Source organism: Panthera tigris, chromosome A1 (assembly GCF_018350195.1).
Source record: "Panthera tigris isolate Pti1 chromosome A1, P.tigris_Pti1_mat1.1, whole genome shotgun sequence".
NCBI lineage: Eukaryota > Metazoa > Chordata > Mammalia > Carnivora > Felidae > Panthera > Panthera tigris.
In genome coordinates this window covers 189,637,537-189,654,095 of record NC_056660.1, presented here as the reverse complement: position 1 = coordinate 189,654,095, position 16,559 = coordinate 189,637,537, and positions in this window count along the sequence as shown.

Genomic DNA, 16,559 nt, shown 5'->3' with positions numbered 1-16,559 from the left:
AGAGGTTTACACTGTACTCCATAAAGACAGAAAATACTTTTCTCCTAGAAAAACCAGTCCAGTCAAGGAAATCAAGGAGTGAGTAGGGAAACAACTCTTTTCAAAAAGCATTACAGAAGCCCAGAACTGAAGAACTCGATCTTTAGAGGAAAAGAAAACAAAGATCAAAGTGAAATCTAAACATTATATTCTCCACCTACTTCCTCATCTATAAAATGAGGAGACTGAACTCAATGATATCTAAACTTCCTTCTACCTCAGGTCTCTGAAAATACTTTTTTTAGAAAATGAAGCAACAGAAGTGGAAAACAATTTCAAGTGTGAATTAATCTCTCTTTTGACTTTTTTATTCCACTGTTTTCTTTGGCAAAGAGGATTTGAGAAGAGTAATTCTTTATGGGAACTCAAGGGGAATAAGTTTAGTTCATATAACTGCACAGAGACCATTTGGGAATGGACACTTTTAGAGAGGAACTGGATTATTTTTACCACTGTCATTTTGGCCAGTTACTGAATTGGCTCTTTCTCTGACATCAGCTCAGTCCCCACTCTAATATTGAAGCTCTTTTCAACTGGCTCCATGCATTTTAAGAGTTTTCCCTTTTGGGCAGAGAAGAGGAAGAGACAGAAGTGAAACTTCTGGAGTTGCATTGCTAAAGGCAGCTTGTTCCTTGCAGACTCTTTGCTGCCAAATTTTTACTCCATGTTCCTCTTTTGTGAGGTAGGAGGGATTTTTTTCATATCAAAAAAATATTTGAGACAAAGTACAAAATTCACCACCTAAGCGTCTTACATAACAGACCTATTTCTTCACTCAGATGAGTTCCATTTCTCATTTCCACAGCGAGACCAATCCCCTCAACCACATCTCTAGGGTATACTTGGAAAGAAATCAAAGTTACACTTTTAAAGAACAGCGAATCTAAAATCAAATGATTCATCTCAAAATGCATAAGTATGCTTTACAAATAGGTGGAGATACAAATAAGTTCTTAAAACTGAATATCAGATTATTGCTAATAATAGCACAAAATCTAAAATAACCAACTGTCATGCACCATCAATATAAAAATTCATACTGAATCATCAATACAAAGATTCAGCAACCTCTTAAAAGGATGTTGTAGGTGTGTATTTATTAATGTGAAAAGATCTTCAGGATAGAAGTGGGGAGAATGATCTTCATGACTGAATGTGGCAATCAGGACACAAAGATTACACACAATCTTAACTGTCTTTGCAGGAAGAAACACACACACACACACACACACACACACACACACACACGAGCCTGCAATGATACAAAAAGCATTAACTATGGTCCCCTCTGAGTGGAGGAAACAGGCAATTGTTGGCTCCTTTTTCTTTACATATCTACATTTTTAAATTTTGTGTACAATTAACTTGCATTCTCACATTAAAACAAAAGATCTAAAAAGAAAGAAAACAAAAAATGAAAAGGCAAGTGAATAGTAGGTGTCTATGTCCTAATCTTAGCCTGTCCAAAGTTTCACAGAAGAAGTTTGAGTAAAGCACAAAACTTTCCTAGTGCCTTAGTTTCCTTATCTGTAAAGTAGGAAGAGCTGCCTTCCGCTGGTCTAGAGTTTTTGTGATGAGTCAAAACATCCTCCCATAAACAATTAGGAGTAAGTTAAATGGACACTTGCCATAGACGCAGCAATTTCACTCTTAGATATTTACCCAAGAGAAATAAAACTATGTCAATACAAGTACATCAATGTCTGTAACATTATTCCCAGTAGTCAAAAACTGGAATGTTCACGCACCAAAATGCTAGTCGTCAATAAAAAGGAACAAACTATTGATACGTGAAACAACACTGATGCATCTCAAAAACATTAGGCCAGGTGAAAAATCTAGACACAAAAGATTGCATACTCTACGTGTCATCCAAAGGAAATTCTAAAACAAGGCAAAACTGTAGAGATAAGGAAACAGATCAGTAGTTGCTGGAGGCTGGGGCGGGAAGGAAGGGCATTGCTTGAGAAGAGACACATGGGAACTTGCTGGAGTGATAGAAATGTCTGCATCTTGAATGTGGTGGTGCTTAGATAATTGTACTCATTTGCCAATACGATGTACACTGAAAATGAGTGAATTTTTTTATAGGTAAAATGTACCTCAATATAGCTGCTTTTAAAAGTGCTGGGGGAGAAAATTACACAAAGTATGTACAAACACATTGTAAAATGTAAAGCTCTATAGAAATGTAAGGAATTTTTCTTAAGCACTTGTAAAACTAAACCCAGGACAAAGAAACAACCTTGGAATAGATTCAGCTAACGAAGATTTCCCTTTGATAAATGGGGGAGTGGGTGTAAGCAAAGAGAAAAAAGAGTAATTGTTATCTGCTCCTTTTTTTTTTTTTTAGCTGTGTTAAATTTTACATAACAATTCAGGGAAAAAATACATATCCTTTAAGTTATTTTAATTCTTTTCTCTGCTAAATACTTAGTTGGAAAGAAGAGAGGAGAAAGTAGAGAAAAAAGTTCCTGAGCTTCAACCCCAAAACATGCCATTGGGAACCTAACAAAACAACCATTGGATGTTAAATATTTGGAAACCCTTCAAGCTCACATGCTGTGTTTCTAAGGACACTGTAAAGAAACGGACTTGTAAATTACTTGCTTGAGGATTCAGGTTAGCAAGAGGTAGAGCCAGACTCTTCCAGGGGATTAGAGCCTGAACACAAGGGCACCACCCCACCCTGCCTCACAGAGATGCTTCCTGCAAAATAAATACACAGTAAGAACCAATGTGGGTGTGGTGATGGGGTCCCGGAGGAGGACTCTTTGGCACTAGGAAGTGAGAAAGGTGGGGCGGCATACAAGAAGGACCCCAGAGAGGAAACGGTGAGGCCTCAGAAGTCAGGCCTTCCTTTCACAGCTGTGGCCTGGCTGGCCTCTAGTGCCCCTTACCACGGGCATGAGGGAGGGCTGTCCACATGACATGGCCTGGACTGTGCCTAGGGTGACTGCCCAGTGTGTGTCAGTCATAGGGTGGGGCATTCACATGCTGAGGGCTCGCTGAAGCTCTGGGTTGAGAAGGAGCAGCTACCAGCCCTACTTATTAAACTGGGGGATGTTTCCATTTTGTTTCTTTTGTTAAAGTTTCTTTATTTATTTTGAGAGAGAGAGAGAAAGAGAGGGGGAGAGAGAACCCCAAGCAGGCTCCGTGTTAGTAGCGCAGAACCTGATGTGGGGCTTTAACCCCCAAAGAGACCATGACCTGAGCCAAAACCAAGTCGGATGCTTAACAGACTGAGCCACCCATGCGCCTTACATTTCGTTTCTCATGTGTCTTGTCTGCCTCCTTTCCCACGTTCTGGGCTTCAAGTGTAAGTGACTCCTAAAGCCAGTCATGTGCTGCTTTGCTTCACTCTGCATTCCCTCTTTAAAGAAGGTGGTTTAAAGGCATTGAGGAACCTACAGGAAACCACAGAGGTTCACATCCTCTTTACACCATCTTATTTCTGGGGTGTACATTTAAGCTATTTATTTACATTTTTAAATTTTTTTAATTTTATTATTTTTATTTTTCTTTTGATTATCTATTGGAAGATGACTTCCATTGCTTTTATGTTAGTGTTATTACAAAGTAATGAAAGATCGTTATAGATCTTTCTTTTCTTTATTTCCTACAAAGGAAAAACAAGACAAATAGCTTACTGACCCCAGCACTAATCAACAGGGTTGTGATGTAGATCCTACTACCCATATTCATGCAGGGCGTATCTTAGTTTTGGCGACCAGCTTTTCTCATTTACCACAATATGAACATGGGTCACATTCTCAAATTTGTATTCAAGCACTCTTCTTACTGAATATTTCTTCATGCCTTCAGTACTGGTTGCACATTATGGATATGTCATTATTTATTAATTATTGGTTTTTTTTTTTAATTTTAGAGATGGAGAGCACAAGCAGGGAAGAAGGGCAGAGAGAAAGAGAGAATCTTAAGCAGGCTCCACACTCAGCTCAGAGCCCAACATGGGGCTCACTCCAATGACCCTGAGATCACGACCTCTGCCTAAATCAAGAGTGGGATGCTCGACCAACTAAGTCACCCAGGTGCCCCTGTCATAATTTATTTAAGTAAGTCCCCTTTACTAGATAGTTAGGTTCTATACCTCAATTTTTTACTAGAAATAGCACTTTAATAACACCTCTTATGAAGTATTTTTCACAAAAATATTGAAATCGGACCTAATCAAGCATTTATCTTAAACTTGCAGTTTACAGGGAATGAAACAATCTGAAAAGCCCACAAGGTGGGACATTTTAAAGAATTACTATCTAGTATTTCAACAAGTCAATGGCATGGAAAAAAGTGAGGAGTCACTATTCTAGATGAGAAGAAAGTGAAAAGACAAAGCAACAAAATGCAGTCTGTTGGTCTTGTATGGATACTAATTTGGATGAATCAATTATAAACAGACATTTGGGGGAAATCAGTGAAATTCAAATTTAGACTAGTAATAAAGAATTATCACTGGTTTGGGGGGCCTGGGTGGCTCAGTCAGTTAAGCATCTGACTCTTGATTTTGGCGCAGGTCATGATCCCAGGGTGGTGGGATCAAGCCCCACACCAGCCTCTGCACTGACAGCGTAGAACTGGCTTGGAATTCTCTCTCTCCCTCTCTCTCTCTGTCCCTCCTTCTGCTCATGCTCTCTTTCCCCCTCTCTCTCTCAAGATAAATAAACTTTAAAAACAAAAAGAATTATCATTGGTTTTATAGGTGTAATAATGGTGATTACATACAAATTTTATTTCATAGTTTAGAGATGTATAGTGAAATACTTAGAGAAAAAGTATGCTTGTTCCTAAAAATGTCTAGGACTGTGAACAAAGAAATAAAAGTTACAAAGATGAACCAAACTGCAATCATGGAATTGAAAAATACTATAAGTAAAATAACTGAAATAAGAGCTTGACAGATGTGTTCAATACTAGAATAGAGATAATGAAGGAGAGACACAGAGAGTTTGAGAACAGATTAACAGAATTTACCCAATCTGAGTGACAGAGGGAAAAAACAACAACAACAAACAAACAAATCCAGAGTCTTAGCAACCTGAACAACTAAAACAAAAGAGTTAACATTCATATCACTGGAGTTCCAGAAGGAGAGGATGGAAAGAGTGGAATTGAAACAATGGTAATAAATAATGGCTAGAAAATTTTCAGTTGGGGAAGAAAGACACTTATAGATGCAAGGAGCTGAGAAGACCTCAAACAAGAGAAATCAGAAAATAATTACACACACACACACACACACACACATAAGTCAAATTTCTGAAGTTAAAGACAAAGAAAAAAGTCTTAAAAGCAGCAAGAGGGAATGACTCATTGTTTTGGGGGGAAACACTCATTTGAGTAATAGTGGATTTCTCATCTGACACCATGGAGGTCAAAGGAAGTGACACATTTTCAAGTGATAAAGACACGAACTGTCAAACATGAATTCTATATCTGGCAAAAAGACGTTCAAGATGTTCTCAGATGAAGGAAGTTCTTAATTAACGTAGAGGAAATATTTAACACAATTATAAGTGGGAGGAGGTAAAGGGAGATTAAGTTTCTATACTTCATCCAAACTGATAATATATTGACACTAGTAGACTGTGGCAAGTTATGCATGTATTATGCAATAAATAGAGAAACCACTAAAAATCTATACAAAGAGACACGTTCAAAAACATGACAGATAAATCAAAGTGGAATCCTAAAAAACAGCCAAGTAACCCACAAGAAGGCAAGAAAAAAAAGTATATAAATAAAGTATATAAAATAAAAGTATATAAAAAAATCTATAAATGGGAGACCTAGGTCTTAAAATGTATCAAGAGTTACATTAAGTGAAAATGGTCTAAATACCTCAGTTAAAAAAGGAGAGATTAGAAGAGTGGATTAAAAGGCATTGTCAGTTTATATGCTATTTATTCTTCAAACATACACCGATCAGCAAGTTGAAAATAAAAGGATAGAAAAATATACTGCTATGGGCTGAATTGTATTGCCCCCAAATTCATGTTGAAGCCCTAACTTCCAGCACTGCAGACTGTAACAGTATTTCGTCCTTTAAAGGGGTAATTAAGTTTAAAGTAGGGGTTGACCCTAATCCAATATGACTAGTGTCCCTATAAGAAGAGGAAACAGGACACAAAAATACTTAAAGGGATTACAAAGTGAAGACATAATGAGACTTAGCAGCCATCTACAAGCCAAAGATACATCAGAGAAAACCAAGCCTGCTGGCACCTTGATCTCAGATTCCTCCCTCTAGAATTGTGAGAGAATATATATATATATATTATATATATTATCACATATAATATATATAATATATGTTATATATTATAATATATATATTATATATATATTATAATATATATTATATATATTATATATATTATAATATATATTATATATATATATTATAATATATATTATATATATATATTTAAGCCACACAATCTGTAGTATTTTGTCATGGCAGTTCTGGCAAACTAATATAGATACTACGAGGCAAACACTAATCTGAACATTAATCCAAGAAAGCATGAACAGTTATAATACCATCATGTAAAGTATACTTCAGACCAAAACATATTACCAGAAGCAGGAAAGGACGACCATCCAGCAAGACATAGGAATCCTAAATGTATATGCACCAAACAGCTGTAAAATATGTGAAGCAAAAACTGACAGAGCTAAAAGAAATAGAAAAATTCACAATTATAGCTGGATACTTTAAGACCCCTCTCTCAATAACTGAAAGAATAACTGGGCATAAAATCAGCAAGGATATAGAACTTCATAACACAATAGCCAACAAGATCTAATCAACATTTACAAATACCCATCAATAGTGGAATATACATTCTCTTCAAGTTATCACAGAAAATATACAAAGATAGGCAACATCCTGGGTCATTAAAAAAACTTCAAAAAATTTTTAAAAGTTGAAATCATATAGGCAGATGTGGGTGGAATCTAAGTGATCAGCAGGACATGGTAAGCCCAGCGTCTTCCTACGCCGCCATCTATAGATGCTGGCGAGGATGTGGAGAAACGGGAACCCTCTTGTACTGTTGGTGGGAATGCAAACTGGTGCAGCCGCTCTGGAAAACAGTGTGGAGGTTCCTCAAAAAATTAAAAATAGATCTAGCCTATGACCCAGCAATAGCACTGCTAGGAATTTACCCAAGGGATACAGGAGTACTAATGCATAGGGGCACTTGTACCCCAATGTTTATAGCAGCACTCTCAACAATAGCCAAATTATGGAAAGAGCCTAAATGTCCATCAACTGAGGAATGGATAAAGAAATTGTGGTTTATATACACAATGGAATACTATGTGGCAATGAGAAAGAATGAAATATGGCCTTTTGTAGCAATGTGGATGGAACTGGAGAGTGTTATGCTAAGTGAAATAAGTCATATAGAGAAAGACAGATACCATATGTTTCTACTCTTACGTGGATCCTGAAAAACTTAACAGAAGACCATGGGGGAGGGGAAAGGAAAAAAAAAAAGAGAGGGAGGGAGCCAAACCATAAGAGACTCTTAAAAACTGAGAACATTCTGAGGGTTGATGGGGGGTGGGAGGGAAGGGAGGGTGGGTGATGGGTATTGAGGAGGGCACCTTTTGGGATGAGCACTGGGTGTTGTACGGAAACCAATTTGACAATAAATTTCATATTAAAAATAAATAAATAAATAAAAATAAAAAATAAAAAAAGAAATCATATAGAGTAAGTTCTCTGTCCACTGTGAAATCAAACTAGAAATCAATAACAGAAAGATACCAGGAAAATCTCTAAATACTTGGGAACTAAACAACACACTTCTAAATAAACCATGTAAGTGATAAACCACAGGTATCTACCCCAAAAACCAAGAGCACACTTTACACACTGTATAAATTAGCCAATTTGACAATAAATTATATTAAAAAGCAAACAAACAAACCATGTATCAAAGAGGATCTCTCAAAGAAGTAAAAATACATACATACATACATACATACATACATACATACATACATACATTGAGCCGAATAAAAATCATGTTGGAACTTGTGGGACACAGCTAAATCAATGGGGAGAGGAAATTTTATAGTACTAAAGCATACATTAGGAAAGGGGGAAAATTTCAAATCAGTAATCTAAGCTCCTACCCCAGAACATGCACAAAGATGAGAAAAATAAACTCAAGCCAAAAGAAGGGAGAAAATAACAAATATAGAAGCAAAAATTGATTAAATCTAAAACAGAAAAACATTAATGGAAATTAGTGAAACAAAAATCTGGTTCTTTGAAAGAACAATGACATTGAAAAACTTCAAGCAATACAGATGGAAGGAAGGGAGGAAGGAAGAAAGGAAGGAAGGGAGGAAGGGAGGAAGGAAGGAAGGAAAAAACAGTAAGAAGACACAAATTACCAATATCACAAATGAAACTGGGGATACAACTGATGGCCCCACCTTAGTGTAAGGAACTACTAAGAACAAGTCTACCCATATAAATCTGACAACTTAGATAAAATGAACCAATTCCTCAGGAAACACAAATTTTACAAGTCACCCAATACGAAACAGATCATTTGAATAGCCCTATAAATATTAAAGCAAATTTAATTCATAACTTAAAGAAGTTTCCCCAAAAGAAATCTCCAGGCCCAATAGTTTCATTGGAAAATTTTACCAAATATTTAAAGAATTAATATCAATTCTACACAATATTCTCAACAACAACAACAAAAAAAAAAAAAAATGGAAGAGAAGGAAACATTTCCAATTCATTTCATGAAGCTAGTATTAACCTGATACCAAAACCAAAGACATACAAAAAAGAAAAATACACACCAATATCCCTCAAGAATACGATACACAAATCTTTAACAAAATATTAGAAAATAGAAATCAGCAACGTATAAATAGAATTATGCACTATGACCAAATGGGGTTTATTTCAAGGGCACAGGACTGATTCAACATTAAAAAAAATTGATCAATGTAATCCACTGAAAACTCATATGACCACATCAATTGTTGGTGTGGCTCAATAATACTATGTTGCATATTTGAAAGCTGCTAAAAGAACCTTGAAAGTTTTGTAACTATGTATGATGACAGATGTTAACTAGATTTATTGTTATGATCATTTTGCAATATATGCATACATCAACCCATTATGGTATATACTTGAAACTAATATAATGTCATTAATATATGTCAATTATACCTCAGTTAAAAAAAAGAGAAAACCCAGAAACAAACTCACACAAATATGACCAATAATTTTTTTTTAATTTTTTTTCAACGTTTTTTATTTATTTTTGGGACAGAGAGAGACAGAGCATGAACGGGGGAGGGGCAGAGAGAGAGAGGGAGACACAGAATCGGAAACAGGCTCCAGGCTCTGAGCCATCAGCCCAGAGCCTGACGCGGGGCTTGAACTCACGGACCGCGAGATCATGACCTGGCTGAAGTCAGACGCTTAACCGACTGCGCCACCCAGGCGCCCCACCAATAATTTTTTTGACAGGGGTAAAAATGTAATTCAATGAGCCGAAGTCGGCTGCTTAACCGACTGAGCCATCCAGGCACCCCAAAAGATGCCCTTTTCAACAATGGTGTTGGAACAATTGAATATCCATGGCCAAAATACATAAATAAATAAACAAACAAACCTCGACCTAACCTCAAACTTTATATAAAAATTAACCCTTAAAATGGATTATGAATTTAAATGTAAAACATGTAACTATTAAGTGTTTAGGAAAAATTATAGGAGAAACTCTTCTGGATCTACGGTCAGCAAAGCATTTTCAGACTAGACACTAAAACGTGCTTCACATAAGGAGAACTGATAAATTGGACCACATCAAATTTTTAAACATTTTCTCCATGAAAGAACCTGTTAAGAGGAAAAGAAGTTAATTACAGACTGGAAGAATATATTTGCAAACCACATATATTGCAAACCACAAGGACTAGTATGTAGAATATGTGAAAAATTCTCAAACCTCAACAGTAAACAAAATAAAAAATTCCAATCACAAAATGAGCAAAAGACATGAATGAAAATTTCACTTAAGAGAATATACAGGTTGGGGCATCTGGGTGGCTCAGTTTTTTGAACTTTGACTTTGGCTCAGGTCATGATCTCACAGTTAGTGAGTTCAAGCCCTGGATCCAGCTGGCTGCTGTCAGTCCAGATCCCACTTCAGATCCTTTGTTCCTCTCTCTCTTTCCCTCCCTCACTCATGCTCTTTCTCTCTCTCAAAAATAAATAAATATTCTTTTAAAAAGAGGATATACAGGTGGCAAATAAGCCATGAAAAGATGTTCGACATCTTTAGTCAATACTAAATGAGATACTATAGACATCTCATTAGTCAATAGTGAAATGCAAATTAAAACCATAATGAGATACCACCATAACCTATGAGAATTTAAATGGCATATCTGCTCTGGAAAATAGTTTGGCAGTTTCTTAAAAGTCTGATGTGGAAGTAGGTTCAAGATCTATTGCTAGGTAACAAAGCAAGTTACAGAACAATAAGTATAATTTGATCTCACTTAAAAAAATAACATAAAACAAAATGTGTATTATATGGGTGTTTTTATATGAATTTGTTTAGAGAAAGTTGTGGAAGGTTACACAGGTAGCTGTGAATAATGATTACCCCGTCATTGCAGAATGAGAAAGGGGACTGAGGCAAATACTTTTCCAGATGTGATTAGAGGAAGTCTCTAGAGCAGCAATATTCAATAGAACATTCAGTGATGATGGAATGTTTTATACTGTGCTTTCCAGTAGGGAAGCCACTAGCCATGTGTGGCAATTGAGCAATTAAAATGTGGCTAGTGTGACTAAGAAATTGAATTTTTTTTAAGTAGGCTCTACACCCATTGTGGGGCTTGAACTCATGACCCCAAGATCGAGAGTCACATATTCTACCAACTGAGCCAGCCAGGTGCCCCAAGAAGCTGAATTTTCAATTTAATTTTAATTAATGTAAATTTAAAACAACCATATATGGTTAGTAGCTAACTTAACAGCACAACTCTAGAATCAAAATGGATGGAATCACATCTGTTTCTAGAACTTTCCAATTGTCAGTCTCTGAACTCAATTTCTCCATCTGTGGAATGGGATTTTCTACTACTAAATTGTGTGTAATCTGCTCAACACTACACTTCAATAAACATTGATAATGTAATTATCACAACTCTGTCTGAAGCTAAAGAAAGAGATCTGACTATAACAGAAACTTGGGGATCTCCAGTAAAAGCGGAGAAGATGTCAAAAAAGGAGCAAGTGGTAGATGGAGTCCTGGGACACATTAACACTCAAGGAGAGAGATAAAGAGGATCCAGCCACAGATTCTAAGAACAAACGCAGAATAGGGAGAAAATCAGGATAAACTGCACCACTCCCTGAGAGCAAAAGGAAGAGAAAGTTTGTAAAAAGTATGGTTTAGTTAGTGGGGTCAAATGCTACAAAAAGGTCAAGTATGATAAAGATTGAGAAATAGTCACCACATTTGCATCGAACTATTATTGTTTAATGGCTTCATTGGAGGAGTGGAGCTGGAAACCAGATTGCATTAGTTTAAGGAGTAAATAAGAGTCAGGGAAATGGATATTTGGAACAGAGACGTTTGGCTCAGAAGTTAAGGAAAGAGAAAGGAGAGCAGCCAGAGTTTAAAGGGTCAAGGGAAAGTTGTTACTGGCTTTTGTTTGTCATACTCACAGGCAAAGGGGAAGATTCCAGTAGAAAGCAGAAGATTGAAGATATAGATGAGTTTGGAATGAACATATACCAAGACATCTTTAAAAGGTCTCATGATCCTGGTCCTTGTTCAAAGCCCAAACAAGATGCTTTTCCACTAAGATCAGGAACAAAAAAGGTATGCCCTTTCAACATGATACTGGAAGTCCTAGCCAATGCAAAAGACAAGAAAAAGAAATAAAAGATATATCGATGGGGAAGGAAGAAGTAAAACTCTTTTGTTCACATGTGACAAGATTGTCTACATTGGAAATCCAAAAGAATTGACTAAAAAAAATCCTAGAATAATCCATTACAGCAAGGTTGCAAGATACAAGGTTAATATCCAAAGTCTATTGCTTTTCTATGTAAAACCATCTATATTAGTACTCAAAACTGAAATACTTAGGTATAAATATAACAAAATTTGTGTAAAATATATATGAGGAAAGCTACAAAATTAATGAAAAAAATCAAAGAATTAAATAAATGAACAGATATTTCATGTTCATGGATCTGAAGACTCAATATTGTTAAAATGTCAGTTCCTCCCAACCTGATCCATAGGCTCAATGCAATCCCAATCAAAATCCCAGAAAGTTATTGTGTGGAGATTGACAAACTGATTCTAAAGTGTCTAGAGAGAGGCAAAAGATCCAGAATAGTCAACATAATACTGAAGAACAAAGTCAGAGGATTGACACTACCCAATCTCAAGTTTTATTATAAAGCTACAGTATTCAAGACAGTGTTCTATTAACCAGAGGATAGAAAAATAAATAAATGGGCAAAATAGAGAGCCAAGAAAGGGAACAACACTGATATAGTCACCAGCTCTTTGACAAAGGAGCAAAGACAATTCAATGGAGGAAGAATTGTTTTTTCAACACATGGTGCTAGAACAACTAGATATCCACATGCAAAAATCCAAACCTAGATTCAGACCTTATGCCCTTCACAAAAATTAACTCAAAATTGATCATACCCCAAAACATAAAGTGTCAAACTATAAAACTCCTAGAAGATAACATAGGAAAAAATCTGGCTGACCTTAGGTATGGCAATGAACTTTTTAGAAACAAGACCAAAGACATGATCCATGAAAGAAAAACCATGATGAGCTGGACTTCATTAAAATTAAGTGTTTCTGCTCTGCAAAAGATACTGTCAAGAGAATGAGAAGACAAGCCATAGATTGTGAAAAAAACATTTGCAAAAGACATATCTGATGAAAGACCCAAGTGCAAAATATGCAAATAACTCTTAAAACTCAACTGTAAGAAAATGAACAACCTGATTTAAAAATGGTCAAAATATCTGAATAGATACTTCACCAAAGAAGCTATCTAGATAGCAAATAAACATAAAAACATGTTCAACAGCATATGTTATTAGAGAATGCTGATGAAAACAACAATGGCATACACACCTACTGGAATGGCTGAAGTTCAACACCCACCGCTGGAAAGGGTGTGGAACAACAGGAACTCTCATTCATCGCTGATGGGAATACAAAATGCTATTAGCCACTTTGGGAGACAGTTTAACAGTTTCTTACAAAATTAAACCTACTCTTTACCAAGCAAACATTGTCCTTAACCTGCCCTTGGGTATTTATAGCAGCTTTATTCATAATTGCCCAAACTTGGAAGCAACCAAGATGTCCTTCAATTGGTCAATGAGTAAACAAACTGTAGTACATCAAAACAGTGAACTATCATTCCACAAAAAGAAATAGAGGGACCCTAAACTCATACTGCTTAGTGAAAGAAGTCAATCTGAAAAGGCCACATACTATATAATTCCGATCAGATAACATACTGGAAAAGGTGAGACTATGGAGACAATAAAAAGGATAGTGGTTATCCCAGGTCTGGGGGGAGTGAGGGAAGAATAAGGTGGAGCATAAGGGATTTTTAGGGCAGTGAAACTATTCTGTATGATACTATAATGGTGGATACACATCCTTATACATTTTCCCAAATCCTTAGGATTCACGATGCAAAGTATGAACCCTAATGTAAACTATGGACTTCAGTTGATAGTGATATGTCAGTGGTGGTTCACCAGTGACACCAAATGTACCACGTTTGGAGAGCTGTTAATGGTGGAGGAGAATGCATTGTTTAGGAGAGAGGAGGGTGATTATATGGGAACTCTCCATACTTTCTGCTCAGCTTTTCTGTAAGCCTAAAACTGCTCTAAAAAAAAATAAAGTCTATTGAGAAATGTGTGAATCAGTCCTTATCCAAGTATTTTTTAGGTTCAAGCAGGTGCAGGAACTGCCAGATAGAGCAAACCCCATCTCAGCAATCCACAGTACAAAAACAGAGAAGTTTACCTTAGAGCATTTCCTCACAGGCCAAAGGGGATTTTCTTCTTTGCTTATTCTTACAACTTGTAGAAGAAAACATTTAGTTCTTAGGAGGCCCAGGGACAGTCAGCTAGACAGCCATGGGCCAACTTCCTGAGAAGCTTTACAAAAGTGAAGCAACGTCCAGACTTCTTGTCCCCAGGGCTGCCAATGTAATGCTGTTGCCATAGAAGCCAGATGTAGGACAGATCTGCTGTTACCCAGCAGCATGCCCTTTCCCACTTGGTTGTTCACCTGCCCCAGCCCATTGTTGATATTTTCTTGTTTTAGTTTGTACTGTTTTATGTTTTCCAGAGCACTTGTCACACAGAACAAGAAAACATGCTGTAATTTTCCCTCCCCCTCTCTCTAGGTCAGTGGTTTGCAGTCTCAGCTGTACATTGAAATCACCTGTGGAGACTGAAAGCTGCACTATCTGGGCCCCACTTACTGAGATTCTGATTCAATTGGTCTGAGTAGAGCTAGGTTGGCCAAGCTTCCCAGGTGATTATAATTTACAGCCAAGGTTACAAATCACTGGCCTCAGAGAGTCCTTGGGAGTCACACAGACTCCTACACTCCGGCCAGTCATACGAACAGAGTTGTTTCTATCTCCTAAAAGAGTTTTAAAGACATTGTTCGCTTCCCCACCCTGCTGTAGCACATACACAAAGTTTCTAGGAAATGTTCTTTCAGATAATTTACTCTCATTTTCACAGCTATGTATTAAGTAACTCATATGAATGCTAGGTGCTAAGACACTAGATACTTCCCTCAAAGATCTCAGTATAAAAAAGCGTCATCAACTGAAATTCCTTTAATACAAAGAACTAAGTCATTAGGTCACTATTTATGGTTGTAGTATTTTGTACAGATTCAGTTGGGAAAGTCTCGGCCCTGGCTCAGGGCTGTGTCAGCCAGAAGGAAGAGGGGGCCTGCTTGTAATTCACCCAAAGATGGCACACATGCCCTGGCCTCATGTAGAATGAGCTGAGCTAGGCATTAGCACCACGCTTGTATGCCGAGGGGAGGCACTCCATCACATTCACCCAGTGACTAGAAAGGGTTGCACAGAAGTATTCGTGAGACGGGATTAATTCTGTCTAGGTAGATGAGGTCCAGAAAGGCTGAAGAAGTAACATTTTGAGCTGAACCTTGAGGAATGACATACCCAGTGGAGAGGTAGGAGACAAGCATTCCTGGAAGGTGAGTTGACCTGCAGAGCAGAGAGTGGGTATCTGAGGCATTTCCATCCACTGGAGTATGGCAGAGAGGGGCTGCATGAAGCAGACAAGGAAGATGTTCTGATGGGCTTATTACAAACTTTTACCCACCAGAGAGCAGTGGGAGCTTTTCAGTTCACACTTTACACAATCAGATCTTGGTTCTTTAGATTATCCCGATGGCCGTGTGGGGGAAGGGACGGAAGGAGTGGGAAGACACAATTGGTAACCGATGATTCCAAGTCAGAGTTGGAAGGGCCCTTGATAAGCCCCAAGGGAACCTTGCAATTAGATTCCTGGGGGTCCTAATTATTAGACTCTCCCACAGCCCTACAGACACCATGCTCATGTTCCACATCAAAACTACTTATTTGTGCTACCTGTCATTGCCTTTGCAGTGGGGTGAGGAATGCCCTTCTGTTATATTTCCTCAGATAATCTGATGTCATCAAGAGTCAAAGAAGAAACCAAGTCTTGGGAGGACGTGTACCCAAAGTGGTCCACAACCAACTGATAAAGAAACTTGATCAGAAGAAGAACAAATGATCAATTGCTATTTCTTTCCTTCTAGAGAGCACTTTGAACCCAGAAGAAACAATTCTGCACAAACCAGGCTATGAAATGCAGAGGATAAATGTGTCTTCCCTACATCGGGGGACTCTGAGAAATTTTGTTTGCCTTCAAAACTGGCATGAAAATACCCACCCACTCTAAATATAAGGTTTCCAGCTTCATTTCCCGAGATTCACTTTAGAAATAAGTAGAAATGGGGTGCCTGGGTGGTGCAGTCAGTTAAGCATCTGTCTCTTGATCTCAGCTCAGGTCAAGATCTCGCAGTTTGTGAGTTCAAGCCCCACATCGGGTTCTGCACTGATGGTGTGGGGCCTGCTTGGGATTCTGTCTCTCCTTCTCTCTGACCCTCCCCTGTTTGTGCTCCCTCTCTCTCTCTATCTCTCTCTCTCTCTCAAATTAAATAAACTTTAAAAAAGGAAAGAAACACGTAGAAATGAAGGAAGATTACCTGCTCTTATTTCTACATACTCTTTCAGGAAATCTGAATATTTTGGTTGAAATGTAAAATAATCTGTAGTAGCTTGTCTTCTGTAATTTAAACAAACAAAAAATAAATTCTTAGGTCCCACCCATCTTACAAATCATAATCTCTAGGAGGGGGGCC